The sequence below is a fragment of the Mesocricetus auratus genome, unplaced genomic scaffold (genome assembly GCF_017639785.1).
Source record: "Mesocricetus auratus isolate SY011 unplaced genomic scaffold, BCM_Maur_2.0 Super-Scaffold_100047, whole genome shotgun sequence".
In the NCBI taxonomy this organism is placed as follows: Eukaryota; Metazoa; Chordata; class Mammalia; order Rodentia; family Cricetidae; genus Mesocricetus; species Mesocricetus auratus.
The window spans coordinates 5,005,945-5,026,472 of NW_024429224.1; the positions used below are offsets into that span (position 1 = coordinate 5,005,945).

The 20,528-nt window shown below is 42.6% G+C and overlaps 1 long non-coding RNA gene across 1 annotated transcript; it reads left to right on the top strand.

The window, feature by feature from the left end:
* The first annotated feature begins 4,456 nt into the window (after nt 1–4,456).
* LOC121136071 lies at nt 4,457–7,854 on the top strand. Its single transcript, XR_005873183.1, has 3 exons — nt 4,457–4,700; nt 6,457–6,604; nt 7,728–7,854. It is a non-coding gene; the product is annotated as an uncharacterized LOC121136071 (long non-coding RNA).
* Nucleotides 7,855–20,528: the final 12,674 nt, after the last annotated feature.

Sequence of the window (20,528 nt, forward strand, 5' to 3'; positions counted from 1 at the left end):
TCAGACATGGAACGATTCTTTTCTGTTAGCATTTCAATTTTATGTTCCAGTCTTTGTAATTTGCTAGTAAAATCATCAAACATGGAACCGTGTTTTTCGTTAAATATTTCAACATTATGTTCCAATTTTTCCATTCTATCTGTGGAACACATTTTTCCTGATAGTAATTCAATTTTGTGTTCCGTCTCTTTAAACCTGTTCGTCAGACCTACATTATCATTTTTAATATCCTGAATATTATCTACCAACCCTTTCTTACTCTCCTGCAATGAATTTTGCACTTCCTGAATCCTTTGTATTAAGATTTCAAAACTGTCCTGCGATGACTGTATGACCTGTATAAGTTTATTCCTATTTTTGAGCCATTTCATTAACAAAATTATATTGATTATGAAGCTAATAATCACCATCGTGGGTAGGAAGTACCTTTCAGGTAGGTCCTCAACCCTTTCTAAAATCCCATCCATACAAAAAACAAGAAAATTCTTAACATCCTGCATCATAGTGTTAGCTGTTGACATTGTATAAAGCAGTTACGTTTGTTACCAATGGAGTAATTCAGGCCGAAATCAACAGGCTGCCAGCGAAAGAGCACGTGGCCGGAGTCAGCAGGCCGCCAGTAAAACAGCACGTGGCCGCAAGAGAAATCTTGGAATACCGCCTAACCTTACCGGCAGGTAGAAGGTGCTGGTTCCTGGCGGCAGGAATCGTGCCTTGCTGAGCTAAGTGGTGAGGAACTTAGCGAAAGGAGAGTCCACGTGTGCCTGGTCGGGCCGAGAGAAGCCGCTTTTTCTGGGCGCCTGGATCCGGATTCCAATCCCGCTCCCGACACCAAACTGTAGGCTTCAACGGACGCTGTAACGATACGCGACACACAATTACTGAAAGTAAAGCTAAGTATTTAATGTAGAAAATTACTCACAAGATACCAAACCCAGAGGAGCAGTTTTCAGCAGCCGAACCGGAGGCCAAACTCCAGGAAAAGAGACCGAGACTTCCTGTGTGCTGTCTTTTATGCCTTCCCCCGTAAACGCCCCTAGCCATGCCCAAAAGTGGGCCTGGCTAGTGACGTAGTTCCGCCTACATACGTATACGTCTTTACGTCCAGCCGTATACGTCTTTAGTCCTGCCTAAAGTGGGTGTGGTTAGTGGTGTGGTAAACCGCCCTTTTATTACCTCATCTGTATGCGCCTCTAATAAGTCACATGTTTAATGGCGGCATCAGACTTCCTCCTACACAGGGGATATGACCTTTGGGTCAATACAAACCTGGTGGACAGATCGATCTTGTCCCTCTAATAAGCACAGGTAAGTATCTGAGTGTATAGTCATGACCCCAAACCGTGAACCAAATTCTCAACCAAAACCATTGCTAGCAGTTCAAGCATGAGTGCATGCACCCAGTTTTTGGAGCAAAGACTCCTGGTAACCTCAAGAGTTCCGTGTCTTCCCCACCTCATTTGCCTTATTGAACCTATATGTCAATTCTGGTGGAGTGAAATGCTGAGCAGGGGAAAATAATACTGAGCTAATTGTGAAGGCAAGAGTTGTTTGTTTTGACTGGAATATGATTCTTCCATGAGAAAACTCACACAACAGGAAAAAGTATATATTAGTGAAGCTGAAATGTTTGATGGCTTCTATCTTCCTACAAGTGTTTTGCCCTAAATACATGTGACAACAGACTAGGGCAGCCAGAGTGTTTCCTTTGGGCATTTCTATCAGAAATGTTTCTGAGGTCCTAGTGTGTGCCAGGCACTGCAGTGATTGTGAGGATATAAAGCCAGGAGTCCATTTGTATAAACTCATTTAAAAGGTATAGTCTAGGTTAAATTCAAGTTCTAAATGCAGGGTCCCAAGACCAAAGCATGATATGCAAAGGAAATAGGAAGCATTCATTTCTTGGGTGCAGGGAGAAGAATGGTAAGGATGATGACAGATTTTAATTAGGAGATGGGGCTTAACAAGTCTACATAAACTTGGAAGTGTTGGGCTGGGCCATATAAAGCAAACTCTGTATTCAGGGTCTGTACTATTACTCAAAAAGAATAATTCAAGTAGCTCTTAGCAGTGCCCACACTTAAGTTTGTGGCGCCAGCGCCACAAGCAACTCCAAGGTATCAGGAAAAGAGAGACAAGACGTCCATTTGTTTGTACTAAGAGAATGCATGTGCAGCCTTTATTGCCAGGAGAGTGTGTGTGTGTGTGTGTCTTCATTGCAAGTGCTAAGAGGTCTCTCCCTTGTAGGAGGGAGGAGCTTTTTATACAGGTTTACAGCACAGTAGAAAAAACCCCAGGTAGAAGAGATCGTTGTTTTCCTCCTGCTAGATGTTGATGTCAGAGGGTCAAGGCCAGGGCAGTAAGCCAGGACTAGAAAACAGGAAGCACTTGGACTGGAAAACAAGTTGCACTTGTAGTCTGACCAGCGACTCACAGAGACCCCATGGGGCTGGGGCCCAACATAAGTTCATGTGAGGATTCTAGGTATGAAAGCATGGATTTTTATGGATACCTCTAGTTAGCATATTTATGAAAAACAGGTAAAGTCATTGGCTCCAAAGTACTTTTTAATAAAAAGGAAACAAAGTGGCATAAGCTTTTAAGTTTTCTTTTTTAAAACTTAGAAAATAGTCTCCCTGTCAAGAGCATGCATGAGTAATGATCTCTGTTGTGTAAGCTTGAGTATCTGACATGTCACTATTGTATGATATTGCAAACAGCTTGTAATTGCCCTGAGAAAACTTTTGGGACTGATAGGTGCTATTCTTTTGTTTAAGATTAAAATCAGAAGGCGTGCTATGGATCCATAGAGAGTACATTAACCATAGAGTTTATTCCATGTAGGAGAGGAGAGAGAAGAGAGGAGACGAAGACGGTTAAAAAGAAGAGATAGATGAAGGGAGAGAGGGTGGAGAGCAAGATAGATAAAGAGGGAAAGAGAGGAAGGGTGTAAGAGAGTGGAGAGAGCGTAAGCGGGTCGGGGGAGGTCTATCTTTTAAAGGGTCCTTTGCGCCTGTGTGCAGACTAGCTCTCATGGAATCCTAGACTGACCAGGGTACTGCCTGAGTGTATTCTGCCAGGTAACAGGGTCACCATAATGGCTGAACCTTTTAATAGGCATGGAGAGCTATCTTCTTAATATCTTTGCAAAATTTTAGACTACACTTATCAATGGGTCACTGAAATACAGAACCATTGTCAAGTCATCCACATGAAATTATGATTATATTATTATCTAAAGAGAACCATTTCCATACAGCAGCAGATACAAATGCAGTCTGCTCTCAGTATCCATGGAGGATGGGTTCAAGATCCCTCCTCAGACATGTTTGGCAGATGCTAAGAGTAAAGTAGGAGAGTAATTGAGTTTAGAGCACATGGGAAGGCGGTCTGGCTGGGTTTCCTTGTATGCTCCACTGTGTCAAGCTAGTCCATTATTAGCTCATCACATCTTCCCTCTAATGGTCAATACCAGGTCTGACGTAAACCTACGGGAAGGGTTGAAGGTCCCTGGCTTTCTAAACCTTGGTTTATATAACACTAGGTTCTCTGGTAGAGCAGTAAGTAAACGGTGTAGGAAGCCAATTCCTATCGTCCTGTGTTTTATGGAAGGAAGAGAAAGGAGAGGAATTCTCCTTTAGACACTCATCTAACTTGCTGTTGCTTCTCTAGAGACAACTATGCACCCAAGAAAGGCAATCAAGATCTACAGTTGAATCACATTTGCTGCGATGAGTGAACATACATTTACGGCAATCTTATCCTCGATTTTTCAAGTTTTCTTTTTTTAAAGTTGAAACAAAATGTCCTTGCGATAGCTTTTAAAATTTGACCTGTGAGGAGGTTGAACATGTCAGTTTCACACATTGTCCTTCCTGGCCTGTCTCCTCCTAGCAGTCATTCATGAACTGATGTAACTGACTCCTAGAACACACTGCAGGTCCCATGTGGAAGAAGCCAGCACAACAACAACCCCATCCCAGTCTGGCCTATGGCAAACCCGCCCAACTGGACATAAAACCAGCCCCGCCTCCAGTGAGAACTTGATACAGCTGCTCAGGCCTCAATCCCCATTTATTTATCCAGTCCAGCATCTTTGTCGCAGATCCCACCCAATAGGACCTAACAGCCACTCAAGCCATGGACTTTTCTCTGGGTCCTTGAAGCCCAATTATATTAGAGCTCCGCCCATCTGCGGCAAGTCCTGCCCACAGCAAGTTCTCCAATGTGAGGCCCCGCCCATTCCGGTAGTGCTCCACCTGACCATTGGCTCCGTGCCACCCACTTAGCTGTCTGTCAATCCCTCCAAAAGAAGAGTGTCTCGCACCACCCCTCGGCTCTCGAGGCTCCACCCTCGGGGCGGGGCTGATTTCTCTCCCTGTGCGGCTGCGCGGTGACCAGGTCTCGGCAGAGCCCAGGAGCTCCGCACATGCGCACTGAGGTGTGCGCCCGGACCTGTGGAAAGACCGTTGGGACTTGGGATTCTGGCCTCTGAGGCCTGAAACCTGCGCTCAGTGCACCATCCCGGGGCCTTGTCTGCCTCTCAGTGGCTTCAGTGCTGTCTGGCTGAGCCAGCTGGAGGGGGAAAGCAATTATTCTCGTCTCAGAGGCAGCGGATAGCGACCCTGGTTTCCCTCATGGGACAACGATAAAGTCCACCCAGAAACGCTTCAGTGAAGGCAGCTCAGCTTGCTGTGACCGTAAGACCCCCTGTCGTCGGCTAAAATCAGATTAGAAACGCTAGGGCCCAGCCTCACACCCATGTCCGGAGCATGTCTCCCCACACCACGGCTTTGCAGTGATCTGACAGCCGTGTTTCCAAAATCAGCTGTTTGCCTTCAGAAACAGCGCGTGTGCTCTTTCTTGAAGACGGGGCAGTTGGCAGGGGTCTGTGGGTTCAGTCTGCCAGGCTGTGTAAAGCGGGGCGCTTCTTTTTCTCGTTTTCATCCCTTTCTTTCCCTTCTCTCTCTGTCTCTGTCTGTAAGGACTCAGGCATTCTGCTGGCCGCCCCTGTCACCTGGCAGAATGCACTCAGGCCATACCCTGGTCAGCCCAGGGTTCCAGGGAGGTGCAAGGACCCCTTAAGAGAAAGACGCCTCCGTCTTAAGGGTCTTTCTGCCTGCTCTCTCTCCTGCTCTCCTCTCTTTCCTGCTGTTCCCTTAGGGCCGACTGGACTCTCCCTGTCTCCCTGGTCTCTCCTGTCCTCTCTCTCTGCCTCTGTGTCTCTTCCTTCATTTCTCTTCTCTTCCCCTTCCATCTCTGTTCCTAGTTGGCCAACACCCACCCATCCCCTCACTCCCTTTCTCGGTGAACTCCATGTGAGCTTGTGAAGTCTGGTGGGTCATGGTGTTCACCGCCCACAGAAGGGGCTGCAGCAGAACAACGCTGTTTCTCTCCTCTCTTCACGGATTATCCTCCATTATGTGTAAGTGAACAAATGCTTCCCTTTACGTTGGTAAACACATAGGAACTATTACTTGAAGTAGCTCTGCTTCAAAACAGTACAAATGCACTTCATATTTGTATATTTCTATTCCTATAGACATGTGAGAATTTACCCCCATTTTCAAGAATTTTCACATTTAATGTCAAGTGTTGATGAAATTCATGGAACTACAAAGCACACTTAACGCAAACTCATGTCAGGTGTAGGCTGCTAATCTCCACGGCCTCATGTTTGCTTCAGCTTCACCAGCCTGCTGTTTCTTCCTAACTCCACGTCTCACCACCCTGTTCTTAGAGAATTTACATTAGAAACCTTTGACTGTTAAATTCTTCTCTCCCTTCTGCCTCTGTAAGATGTTCTCCTTCTAGCCTCTTAGCGCCTCTGAAGTACAGGACTTTATCAAGGGCCAGAGTCATGTCTGAAATACAACTCCCAGAAATGGGTGGCACCTGCAGTTCCCCGTCTCTGTAGAGTGCCTGCCATCTCTAACTGCTCCCCAGTCAGCAGAGGCAGATGCAGGTGATCCAAGGGCGTGGTACATCCTGTATCCTGGAATCTTCCAGCTCCTTTCTCTGGGTCACTGTGAGGGCTAATGACACCCAATTAAGAAACTGCCTCTTTCACGCTGGCTCGGTTGGCCATAATAGAGTGCAGTGCAAAAACAGGTGGAGTGTGTTGAGCAGTGAAGGTTCCAGGAGCCACTGTGACTAGAGCCTCCTCCGTGAGCCTGTTCCTTGGGTGTTAGTGCAGGGACAAGAAACTCTATGACATCATTACTCTTTGTTTGGGGAAGGCATTTTCATTTTAGTGTGACTTTAGTCTTACACTAGCAGTACAAAGACATTGCAGAGACCTTTCCAGATGCCATACTGGAGTGACTTCCCATTGTTAACTCAGTGTCTTGGGGTGAATATGTCACACAGAATGACTCAATCTTACACACTATTACAACATGAAATCCACATTTCACTCACATTAGACATTACATGCAGCCCCCTTTCTTTTCACAGGTGGGAGTGTGAATGCAGCCTTTACTCTCAAACTGTGTGCTTGAGTTTGCCTCATCTGTGGAAACTGCGGAAGTGAGCAGATCAGAGAGTAGTGGATGGGCCTCTCCATGGGAAAGCCACTCTGTGATGACACTGGTTCCCCTGCAAGGTGAGGATGCAAGGTCTCTCTGATGGTTCTTGGGACCACACCCAGAATTCTCCATGACACGTTGTCCCCGTGCCCTTGTCCATGCTGTGAACATACTCCACAGCTGAGTTAAAGTCAGACCTCTGGGAGTGTTATTTTAAACCACCCCTATTTGTTCTGGGACAGCATCATTCTCCTCCCTGATTCTCAGGTTTTTAGTGTACAGATAGTGCATTGTAGGCTTCCTAGCTTTCACAGTCATGTAGTCAGTTCGTTTAATAACAAGCAATGCCCAATATGAAAACTAATTATGAGTGCTTATGTTTAGTTGCTTGTATGTGGTGTGTATGCCTGTGTATGAGTATCTATCTGTCTATATGAGTTTGTGTTGATATGTGCATGGATGTGTATATTAATGTGGTTTTTGGATTTGCTTATGTGTGACTGTATGAGTTTATGTGTTCATGTGCATGAGTGTATATGTACGTATCTACCTGTATGTGTATACATGTTTGTGTGTCCATGTGGATATATGTCCATAGGCATATTTCTGTCCCTTTGTGTACTTGTGTGTAGGTGTTTGCTTTGTTTTTATATGTGTGCACTTATGTATGCTTCTTATATATGTGTGTCTGCACATGTATGTGAGTAAATCTTGACTGAAATACCACTACAAATAAAATCTGCTGAATTTTTTACTTTTCTTGTATAGTCTTGAATGTCTTGGTAGATTCAGTTTTTATTTCCTGAGGATTTTTATTGCGTTGGGTGTACTTTCTTCATAGACAATAATATCTGAGTTTTATGTTTCTTTCCCCCGTGTATATATATGTATGTATTTTTTTCTTCTTGTCCTGAATTTGTGTTTCAGCACTAACAGACAGGAGGGAGTGACAAGGGAGGACATTCTTCCCTTGCTAACACTGAAGCCTGCCACTGCCCATCGGCTTTTATAAACCAAACTCTCCTTTCAAGGAAACAGAGTTTTACTTGGAGTGCATGTTGAGTTTCATCAAGGACCTTTCTGGATCAGTTCATATGACAGTAATTTTCCTGCTGCCTTATGGCCCTGGTTCAGCCTTTGCCCCTGGCATGGCCTCGTGCTGCAGGAGGAGCTGCTTATGCTTTCTCTTTCCTCTTCCAGGACCCAGAGCATCCTCCAGATCCTCACTGTGAGAACTATCCAGGCGGGTTGAGCTTGACAGGAGGTCAGCAATATAGCAGCATTGCAGAACAGCCTCCTGCAGGTTTCTGATCCAGGTAGCTTCTACTCCAGGTAAGCAGATTGGTGTTGTATCTCTCTACCTGGAACTGCGTCTGCATTCAGAAGTAACTCGCTGTATGAGCTCAAGTCTCTCCTATCTTTGAGAAAACTCTTCACAGGACTTTCTGGTTACTAATGAAGAGAGAAAATCACTTCACAGGGTTTTCTGGTTACTAATGACTCTTCACACACCTTGAAGATGAAGCCATTCTTCCCCTTGAGGCCCCATACAATTGTTTTGCCACAGTGGGACTACAAATGCCTTCATATCATGGGTTCACAATATGTTGTTGCCAGAAATAAAATAGGAGATACACCTTTCACATAGAAACATGAAAATGACTGGATTTAAAAAAACATACCTATGGCTGATATTGAAAATATACAATTCATTAAATATCTTTTGTGGTAAATATATAAATTGAGAACAAAGTTAGGAAAACCTGGCACTTCCATAGCACAAACCCCATACCAAGTAAACTCAAAACAAAATGCATTTCGCTTCTTTCATTTTTATTAATCTCTATTTAAATTAAAAAGAATCTTACTTCACATACTAATCCTACTTCCCTCTCCCTCCTGTCCTCCATGTTCCCCACCGACCCCTGTCCCAACCCCCATTCACTCCTCAGGAAGGGTGGGTCCTCCTATGGGGATCATCAAAGTCTACCACACCATTTGGTGCAGGACTGAGGCCCTCCCACCTGTATCTAGGCTGGGAGAGTATCCCACCTTAGGGAATGGGTCTCCAAAGTCATTTGTGCACTAGGGATTAATACTGGTTCCACTTCGAGAGGCCCTATAGACTGCCCAGGCCCTCTACTGACACCAATGTTCAGGAGACTTATTTCATTCTATGCTGGTTCCCCAGTTGTCAAAATGGGGTCCATGAGCTCCCACTTGCTCAGATCAGCTGTTTTGTGGGTTTCCTCAGAATGGTCTTGAAAACCTTTGCTCATCACTTCTCCCTGTCTACACCAGGATTCCAGGAGTTCGGCTCAGTGTTTAGCTGTGAGTCTCTGCTTCTGCTTCCATCAGTTGCTGGATGAAGACTCTAGGATGGCATTTAAGGTAGTCATCAATCTCATCATAGGGGAAGGGCATTTAAGGTAGCCTCACCACTATTGCTTAGATTCTTAGTTGGGGTCATCCTTGTGGATTTCCAGGAATTTCCCTAGTGCCACATTTCTCTTTATCAGGAAGGTCGAGTTGGGGGAAGAACAGATACCTTTCACTTTCATTTTTGTGTAGAACAAATGCTTTATAGTAAAATGTGTCACTAACGAATAGGGGACCACTGATCTAACTGGGAAAAAGCAATGACTTGAAGCCAGTTCTATAGAAGTCTGTGCAGCCTGATAAGAAAGAAGAGACAAGCAGAGTCAGATGAATCCCAGCATCTCCCGTGGTTGGTGCATTGCAGGGACTTGTGGGAAGAGCAGTGTAAAGACCAAGTGCAGGTTTCCAGCACTTGGGCCTTTATCAGGCCCTGTGTGTGAGTGCGGTGCACTGACCAAATGTTCTGTTGTCACTGGTAGAATTTAGTCTCAGGTGTTTACAGTGAACTCAATTCCTGTGTAGTCACTTCTCTGCATACCTGGAATAAAATGCATAGCTGTGTTCTCCTCAGTGGGAAAGGACTATGCTGAAGTTAATGTCCACAGAGCCTGTGGAGTCTGGTGTCCTTTCTTACTGCTATAGATAGTGCCAGTTCCTGTGTTATGCACCCTCCACTCTCATTGGCTATAGATAGTGCCAGTTCCTGTGTTAAGCACCCTCTACTCTCATTGGCTATAGATAGTGCCAGTTCCTGTGTTAAGCACCCTCTACTCTCATTGGCTATAGATAGTGCCAATTCCTGTGTTAAGCACCCTCTACTCTCATTGGCTATAGATAGTGCCAGTTCCTGTGTTAAGCATCCTCTACTCTCATTGGCTATAGATAGTACCAATTCCTGTGTTAAGCACCCTCCACTCTCATTGGCTATAGATAGTGCCAGTTCCTGTGTTAAGCACCCTCCATGCTCATTGGCTTGTCCCTGTGCATTGACATTTTCCATCTGTGACTGCTCACTCTAGAAGGTAGCCTTCCTGCATATCCAGTCTTTTCTCATGGATTGGTAGCTATTGCCTAGTAGTTAATTAACTTTACCATAAAATACTTCTCTCAGTGAATTTTAAAAAAAGACTACATTTTCATATTCTTATTTTTTTGTGTGTACATATGAGTGCATACAAATGTACATATGAGTGCAGGTGTGAATGTCAGAGGACAAGCATCAGGAGACTGTTGTGTCCTTCCCCACATGGGATGTGTGGATGGAGCGCAGGTGTCAGGCTTGGTTGCAGGCACTTCATCCACTGAGCTATCTCACAACCTTCTCTCTAAGAACTCGTGCTTATTCATTTACAGAATAAAATTCACTTGTAAATTCTTATACATGTAGACTGCTTACTGTTCTCATTTTCTATTCTTCAGTTCAGTTAAACAACTTCCTTATACTCCACTGAATGGACTTACTGCTATCCAAAAAGCAATTGATGTTAGTCACTGAAGGTATGTTATGTTGTGTGAATAGTTACTCTCTGAAATTTCAGTGCTGGAGCACAAAGCAGTACCAAGCTTTGCTACCTCAAAGGTGATTCTGGATCAAGAGCTGTTGGTCTCCTGGAGCAATCTATCCCACACAGCTGGTGGCTAATGTTGCAATGAACTAGAAGCTACATTACATAGTCTGTTGCAGTGAGTGACAGCCTGCACTGTGTTGCACTCTGTAAAGTTAGAGCACAGCACTGGAAGTGGCTGTATCTGAAATGGTTTGTCCCACACTAAGCTTCTCTATGCACAACTCATCCTTAGCCTCTCGACTCTGCATCCTCACTAACTCTAGCTCACCTCTTCCTCAAACATGGATGTAGGCTCTAAGCTTATACTTCTGTCTTACTGGTCATGGTCAAGGTTTGCACTTGGACTTTTCTTAGAAGGAAACAACCCAGGATGATGAAGTTAACCTTTGACTTAATAGTTGGAGGGGCCCAATCAGATACCCCACTAGATACTCCACCATCTACTGCATAGATACTCATGGAAGCATTTGAAACTCGAAGTATCCAGTTACTCTGATAACCAAGTTCCAACCATGGAATTAATTTTGCAACATAATGCAATTCAGTAAATGAGAAATAAGGTTTTTTTGTAGACATAAAATGGTTTTGATGGGACAGTTAAACACCTAAGAAAAGGACTATATCAACTGGGATTTAAACCTAGGCACAGATTTATTAACTAAGCTGTTTTGGAATGCAAGATTATTATGACTGAATGGAAACTAAGTAATTAAAAAAGAAGTAGGCCTGAATCTAATTATGTCAATGTTATGTTAATTATGCAAACGGCAGCCTAAATTCTCCATATATTTTTTGCCTCCCTTTGACTACAGCACTACTAGTTTCCAGGAAATAGGGTAAAACTGTAGTTTTAAAAAGCAGGTTGAAGAGGGGTGGTGATGAAGGCAGAGCCAAGAAGCGAGATGGCTTCTGCAGCAGGCTGGAGGCAGAGGGCTCGAGGCAGAGACTGGGGTGGTCTCAACACTGCCCTGCTGCGAGGAGTCTGTAGAGACTGAAAAGTGCACAGATTAACTAAGACAAGGCAGGGGATGGGAAGATGCTTTTGACAAGTAGTCAAGAAGCTGGAAAGAAAGGTGGTAGAGCAGAGCTGAGCATGTGCACACATAGGAATGTATGCAGTGGAGAATGGCAAATCTAGATTTGCAGCAGAGAAGGGTATGGGATCAATATGGGAGAGCATGGCACAGAGGACAAAGAACATGGAGTGACTGAATACCAGCAAGGAGCAAGTGTCTGTGATGCTGTCCCAAGGCTGCAAGCACAAAGGTCACCACAGGGCTCAAGACCAGGAGGTTTGTGACATATGGCCAGCCTACACTATGCAACCAGCATGGCTTCAACCTGTGCTGCTTGCCCTGCTGGGAGGAAGGGAACTAGAGCTGAGGAGGCAGCACCCTCAGGTTCCAAACCCAACAGCTGTGCTCACTGAGCCCTGGGGTGACTGGCATCAAGAACAGGGTGATAGATGGTGGCATGGGGCTTGAGAAAATCCTTCCCCCATGCCCTACCTAGCTGCAAGATCACCTGACTCTAGGCAATAGCAGGATATCCAGACAAGTCTCAGTGATTGTCCAGTATTTATAGTGCTTCAGAAACCAGAAACCTTGAACCACCCAATGGCTGGCTGTAATGAATATGTATGAGTATTTGCATGTAAAGCTGAGAGCTCTTTCCAAAGAGTAGTTTGCAATGCCAAATATGTGATGGAGTGGTGGGAAAGATGGGGCAACCGAACTCTACATGCACAGTGCAGAGGTAGAACTGGAGACGGGATGGTGGTGACTGATGTGAGAGGACTCTTCAGGTTGTGCTGGGCAGGGAGAGCATGCCACAGTGGAGCAGGACCAGCAAGGTGGTGTGGAGCAGCCTGGAGCTTGTGTAGACTCTGTCCACAAACATGCAGCTCAACTGCATCATCCTCCTGATGCTGAGCAAAGACAGGAGCTTCCAGATGGAGAACAGTTCACTTTCTTAGACTCTAAAGGTCTGTGTTGCCTGCAGAGACACTGTTCTTATCCCTTATTCATCCTAAAACTGTACTGTATCCTTGGTCTTTGCTGCCACCTCAGGTAGTGTTGTTGCCTGAGGTCCATATGGAGGTCCATGTTCTGAGATGCCACCAGAAACCACTTGGAAATCCATGGTCTGTGCTGTCATTGACTAGAAGGACAAGGAAACGTCTGCAGTGGTATTGATGACTGCAGACACACAGATGAGAATGGCAGACATAGAAGGCTTCTGTGACAACTTATTTCTCCCACTCTCTACAAGAAGCAGGATAGACAGGAAGCCCTTGAAGAAAACTCTTAAAATTGTGATGGGGATCTTGAAGTGTAGCTCTTCACAGCTGATGGGTTCCGGCAGTGGTGACGGTGGGGAAGGAGCTGGCCTTGAGAGTCTGACCATGCTTCAGTGAGCGTTGAGTAACACAGATTGATCTTGGTATTTTTCATTCTTTGCTTTGCTTTGCTTTTTCTTTTCTTTGGGGAGGTCATAAAGGATGGGGTGCATCTGAAAAGATGGGCAGTGAATGAATGTGATCAGGTGCAATATGTAAAACTCCACAATAATTAGCTAAATAGTATATTGGAAAAAAAAAACAAACAAACCAAAGCAGTTTTTCTAACCCGTAAGTATAAAAAAGAAGACGACTCAGGTGGAGCTAACTAGGAAGTTATGGAATGATATTTCTGAGAAAGTGAAGAGATGAAACTTTTCAGAAATTTGTCAGCTGCAGTGCAGTGCTGTGATCCAGGAGAAAGGAACCAAAATATGTGTGAACCCCAGCAAGTGCTTGAACTGTGGTCTCAGGGAACTCTGCACCATACAGTATGGGGAGGAGTATACAAAAGGCGAGTTGGTCCAGCTCATGTCATGAGACAGAAGTTACTGCCCAGGGTCACTGGATTTAGGCAGAACTCATGTGGCCCTTTGTAAAATATGAAGCTGTGTATGAGCAAGACAGCGCTCCACAAAACAGAGAAGGGCCACTTCCCATAGGTCTATGATATGAAGAACCACCAGACTATGTTGACATGGGTCTGAGTCACTGTAGCATTGAGGTTTCATTTAATTTCACATGTATTCAGTTCTTATCAGTGCATGGAAATGTACAAAACAACTTAACTCTGTATTTTCTTGTATTAAATGCTTACCAACACTGTTTGCAAATCAAGAAATTTTCTGCTACAATGCACGGGACCTGAAACTTTGTCCTTTTCCAGAATATAGAGGATTATGAGTGGTATAAAGTGCATTAATTAACATTAACTAAGGTTCTGTCAGTTCATGTATACTTTTAATCAGTGCCTCAGATTGGAATACAGACTGGTTGACTGGAAACAAGAAAAGGCTTTTTAGCAAAGGCTCCTGGGGAACAAACTTTTTGATTCTTTGTCCATGAGAGTGTGTTCATGAGCAAATGCTCAGAAAATAGATGGTAGAGAAATATTTAACAAATATACAAGAGTCATAGAAGAAAAATATCAAAAGAAAACTAAAACTTGAGTTGTACTATTAAAAGTCCAGAAATGATGTCTAATATATTAACAACAAAAATCATCCACAGAATGACTCAAAACATGATCACCTCCACCCCAAATCAAGAAAAGAGCAATTTCTAAAGTAAAAGTACCTTGAAAGCAGCATCGTTTGCAGCATCCCACAATCTTTGTATGTATGTATGGAGATGCGACCCCTGGAGGGGACCCCCGACCCGCGGGGATGAAGTGATGAGGGTCACTACTAATTTGGTGGGTCTTCACGAGCAGATCCGATCTTAAAGAGCAAACTTCAAGAGGTTAAGGGAAACAGGTTCAAGACAACTTTTGCTGATCAAGAGCGTTTATTCTTGGGGTGAAATAGTTTTTATAGGAAGAGAATCTCAGGGGGTGGTACAAGCGTGTCAATCAAGTCTCAACTCAAATATACACCAAATAAGGTAAAGACAAAGCTGCAATTTTCCATCAGTTGCATTCCGTAAATGCTTGTCAGCGTAAGCCAGGTGCAAGAATTAAGGAGGGGTAAAAAGACAAAGACAATTGCTCTATAAGGGTTACTTCCGCCTATCATTATGGTAAAAGCATCCAAAGGAACACATTAACCCTTTGCCAACAAAGGCAATTGTTCTATGAGGGTTACTTCCCCCTGGCTAGGCGGGTGGGCTGCCCTGTGTAAATTTAACTTTTGTGGTTAGCTTTTTCCTTTGTCTCAAGGGCATGTGTGCCCGCAGTCACATAGGCAGAAGGCCAAGAAATGGCTGACAGACTCCATTTTGTTCAAGGTTCTAGCATTCCCCAACATGGAGACAATATTTCTAACACATTATTTTATCTTAAAAACGCTAATAAATTCTTACTCATCATTTATTTATGGTTTGTGTTTCACTGTATTGCTTTTTAAATTATTCATTGCAATGCAGCATATGTGACATCTAACCATACTTTTTTGATAGTTAAAGTAAATATATTTATCTGTATATGCAGAGGCTCAGGGACTTATGGATTGGGGTTCCTATTGAACTTTAGAAGGCTAGCTTCTAAAATTTTCATTCATGGTTCAATAAAACAACTACAAATAAGCAAAGGAACTAAAATCTGAGGGGAAAAAAGAATTGACACACATACAATTGATCCTCTGCATGTTCCTTTATTTTTTCACCTCAAATGTTTTCAGCTTCTATACCCTTACAACCAGTTATCTCTGAGCTCTGAGCTCTTTTGCAACAAAAAATACAGATATGAATCTTCACATAGGAGGAGTTAAGGGTTGGAATGTCCAGTGAATGTCCCATGAAGGTTAGTTAAGAGATTGAATCATCAGGGAATTCTAGAAAAATGGCAACTACTGTGCTACACTACATTTTTAAGTAATTAGATGATAGGTTTATATTCAGTAAAAATCATGAGTAAGGCAAAGATTGTCTTTTTTACTCAGAGCTGCTTGTCTCCCAGCATGCATTGGGAGTACTGGATACCCAGGCAACCTAGTAAACAACAGGGAAATGTAAGCAAGTAGCTTGTGATGTGATGGTCTAACTTTTGCTGTGGTTTCCTGATAAGAGAGGCTTTTAGCATCATTTGCTTAGGACTGTAAGTCAAGGAAGGAATATAAGTTTAATTTGCACAACAAATATAACCTGGTACATTCCAGAGCTCTGTGACAGCGTGGGTCTCCCGGAAAGTTTATTTTTCCCTGAGGATGAGCAATTGGGCTGATTTCCTTTGTCTTTATCCTCTCTGGGGAAGCACAAGCAGTAAATTTCTGAGCTAGAATTTTGGGTAATAAACTGGAATGAGAAGTCTGATGATCTCTTATTGCAGGGTTAGTTTAGGTTATGGTTTCTCTATCTGCCAGTGAGGGAAAATCGGGGCATGCTTTTTTTTTTCTATCCATTTAGGCAGTTATAAAACAACAACTTTTGGTGTGTAGTAATTCTATGTCCTTGGTCATCTGGAAATATCTTCAATGGAATGCTTTTGCGTGGGCCCTAAACACTGACCAAATGCCTGCCAATAAAAATAATCTCAGGAGGTCAGACCTCTGCAATTGAAATTGAGAAGGGAACAAGGATCTGACAGTGAGAAACAGGTCTCACACATAGCTAAGAATAATGGTTTGTAACCAACCCCTTCTTAAATGAAGACAAGCATTTATAATTAGTATTTTGGAAATATGGTCATAGTTTTCTAGACTACTTCCTGCTGATTGGTGGGCACTTACAGTTTTATTTAATGTTTTTATTTAACTTTTTACAGTTGTGACTCTCAGTTCCCTCTTCCTTGCCTCCTCCCCCAACCCCCCAGGTTCCAACCCCCATCCCACTCCATCTCCCCTCTGCTCCCCAGGGGAGGGTAAGGGCTTCTATGAGGGATTTTTCAGAGTCTGTCATATCATCCAGGGCAGGGCCTAGGTCCTCCCCCATGTGTCCATGTGGAATGGATTCCCAGAGTCTATTTGTATGCCAGGAATTAATACTGATCTACTCTCCAAAGTCACATTGATTGCCCAGGTGTCCTCTCTGACACCCAGGTTCAGGGGACGCATGTCTGGATCAGTCCCATGCTGGCCTCTCAGTCATCAGTGTAGAGTCCATGCATTCCCCCTTGTTTAGCTCAGCTGCCTCTGTGGGTTTCACCAGCCTGATCTTAATTCCCTTGCTCATCGCTCCTCTTTACTGCTTGGTTCCAGGAGTTCAGTTCGGTTTTTAGCTATAAGTGTCTGCCTCTGCTTCCGTCAAACACTGGATGAGGGTTCATGCATATATATCTTTGGGTCCTCTCTGTATCCCAGAGTTTTTGGCAGTAGAATTGTAGGTTGGGAATCCCCTGCTCCATGTCTAAAATTCATATTTGTTACCTCATTCAGGATGGTTTCTTCTAGTGCCATCCATTTGCCTGCAGATTTCAAGATTCCATTTTTTTCCCACTGAGTAGTCCATTGTGTAAATGTATCACATTTTCTCTATGCAGTCTTCAGTTGAGGGGCATCTAGGTTGCTTCCAGGTTCTGGCTATTACAAATAATACTGCTATGAACAGAGTAGAGCGGGTGCCCTTATTTTATGAGTGTACATACTTTGGGTATGTGCCTAAGAGTGGAATTGCTGTATATTGTGGTAGACTGATTCCTATTTTTCTGAGGAATCTCCATACCGATCTCCAAAGTGACTACATAGTTGGCACTCCCACCAGCAGTGGAGGAATGTTCCCCTTTCACCACATCTTCTCCAGCATAGACTGATTTTAGCCATTCTAAGAGGAGTAAGATGGTATCTCAGAGTTGTTTTGATTTGCATTTCCCTAATGGCTAAGGATGTTGAGCACTTTCTCAAGTGCCTCTCAGCCATTTTAGACTCCTCTATTGAGAATTCTCTATTTAGTTTTGTAGCCCACTTTTTAATTGGATACTTTTGTGTTTTAGAGACTTGCTTCTTGAGTTCTTTGTAAATTTTGGAGATCAGCTCTCTGTCAGATGTGGGGTTTGTGAATATCTTTTCCCATTCTGTGGGCTGCCTTTTTGTCTTATTGACTGTGCCCTTTGCCTTGCAGAAGCTACTCAGTTTCAGAAGGTCCCATTTATTGTCGTTTTCAGTGTCTGTGCTACCTGGTGTTATTATCAGGAAGTGGTCTCCTGTACCAATTCTTTTAAGGGTACTCCCCACTTAATCTTCTAAGGGGTTCAGTGTGGCTGGATTGACGTTGAGGTCTTTAATCCATTTGGACTCAAGTTTTCTTTATTGTCATACATATGGATCTATTTGCTGACTTTTACATGCCAGCATTCAATTACTCAAGCACCATTTGTTGAAGATGCTTTCGTTTTTTCCATTGTATAGTTTTAGCGTCCTTGTCAGAGATCAGGTGTTCAAAGGTGTGTGGTTTGATAATCAGGGTCTTCAATTCAATTCCATTGGTCTACGTGTCTGTTTTTGTGCCAACACCAAGCTGTTTTCAGGACTATAGCTCTATAATAGAGCTTGAAGTCAAGGATGGTGATGCCTCCTGAAGTTTCTTTATTGTACAGTGCTGTTTTTGCTGTCCTGGGTCTTTTGTTTTTCCATAATGTTGCGGATTGTCCTTTCAAGGTCTGTGAAAAAAAATGTGCTGGTATTTTGACAGGGATTGCATTGAATCTGTAGATTGCTTTTAGCATGATTGCCATTTTTTCTATGTTGATCCTACCTACCCAAGAGCATGGGAGATCTTTCCAATTTTTGGTATCTTCTTTAATTTCTTTCTTTAAAGACTCAAAGTTCTTGTTATACAAGTCTTTTGCCTATTTGGTTACAGTTACGCCAAGATATTTTATGTTGTTTGTGCTTATTGTAAAGGGTGATGTTTCTCTGATTTCTTTCTCATTCCCTGTTTTGTCTATATATAGTAGGGCTACTCATTTTTTTTAGTTAATTTTGTATCCTACCACTTTGCTGAAGGTGTTTGTCAGCTGTAGGAATTCCAGGTAGAATTCTTTGGGTTACTTAGGTAGACTATCATGTCATCTACAAATACTGAAAGTTTGACTTCTTCCCTTCTAATTTGTATCTCCTTGATCTCCTTTTGTTGTCTTATTGCTGTAGCAAGAACTTCAAGTATAATATTGAAGAGGTATGGAGAGAGTGGACATCTTTGCCCTGTTCTGATTTTAGAGGCATTGCCTTGAGTTTCTCTCCATGTAGTTTGATGTTGGTTGTTGGTTTGCTGTATATTGCTTTTATTATACTTATGTATGTTCCTGTTATCCCTGATCTCTCCAAGACATTTTCCATGCAGGGGTTTTGCATTTTGTCAAAGGGTTTTCAGTATCACAGTGAGATGATCATGTGGTTTTTCTATTTTATATTGTTTATATGGTGGATTATATTGATGGATTTTCATATGTTGAACCATCCCTGCATCCCTGAATGAAGCCTACTTGATCATGGTTTATAATTTTTCTTGGATTCTATTTGCGAGTATTTTATTGATTATTTTTACATCAATGTTCATGAGGGCGATTGGTCTGTAATTCCCTATCTTGGTTGTGTCATTGTTTGGTTTGGGTACTAAGGTAATTGTAGCCTTGTAAAAAGAGTTTGGCAGTGACCCTTCTGATTCTATTATGTGGAACAATTTGAAGCGTATTGGTATTAGCTCTTCCTTGCATTTCTGGTAGAATTCTGCACTGAAGCCATCTGGCCCTGAACTTTTTTTTGGATGGAATATTTTTAAGGTTGCTTCTATTTGTTTATGAGTTATAGATCTGTTTAAATTGTTTATCTGTTCTTGATTTAATTTTGATAAGTAATATCTATCCAGAAAATCATCCATTTTCTTTAGATTTTCCAATTTAGTGGAGTACAGGTTTTCAAAGTATGACCTGATCATTCTTTGGATTTCCCCAGAGTCTGTTGTCATGCCCCCTTTTTCTTTTCTGATTTTTGTTAGAGTGTTCTCTCTCTCTCTGTTTTTTGGTTTGGTTGGTTAAAGGTTTGTTTATCTTGTTGATTTTTCAAAGAACCAACTCTGTTTCATTGATTCTTTATATTGTTTTCTTTGTTTCTACTTTATTGATTTCTGCTCTCAATTTGATTATTTCCTGGCATCTACTACTCCCAGGTGAGTTTGCTTCTTTTTGTTCTAGAATTTTCAGGTGTTCTGTTACTTCTGTAGTGTGGCAATTCTCCAGTTTCTGCATGTGAGCTATGAAATTTCCTCTTAGAAATGCTTTCAAAGAATTCCAAAGGTTTGGGTATGTTTCATTGAATTCTAGGAAGTCTTTGATTTCTTTATTTCTTCCTTTAACAAGGGGTGATGTAATTGTTCAGTTTTCATGAGTTTGTGGGGTTTCTGCAATTTGTGTTGATGTTCAATTCTAATTTTAAACCATGGTGGTCCGACAAGATCAGGGAGTCATTCCAAATTTTTTGTATCTGTTGAGGTTTGCTTTATTGCCAAACATGTGGTCAATTTTAGAGAAGGTTCCAAGTGGTGTCAAGAAGGAAGTATATTCTTTTTTGTTTGGGTGGAAGGTTCTATAGATAATCTGTTAAGCACAACTGGGTCATAACTTCTGTTAGTTCCATTTTTTCTTTGTTAAATTTCTTTCTGGTGAACCTGTCCAGTGGTGAGAGTAGGGTGTTGAAGTCTCCCATTATAAGTATGTGGTTTGAGTTCTAGTAAAGTTTCTTTTATGAATGTGGGTGCCTTTATATTTGGGGTATAGGTGTTCAGACTTGAGACTTCATCCTGATGGATTTTTCCTATGATGAATATGAAATGACCTCCTTCATCTCTTTTGATTAATTTTAGTGTAAAGTCTATTTTGTTAGATATTAGGATAGATACACCTGCTTGCTTCTTATGTACATTTGATTGGAAAACCTTTTCCCCACCCTTACCTGTACTTGAAATTGAGGTGTGTTTCTTGTATGCAGCAGAAGGATGGATACTGTCTTCATATTCATTCTGTTAGCCTGTGTCTTTTTGTACGCGAGTTAAAACCATTATTATTCAGGGATATTAATGACCACCGATTGTTGATTCTTGTTTGGTTTGGATCCGGTTTTGGTGGTGGTT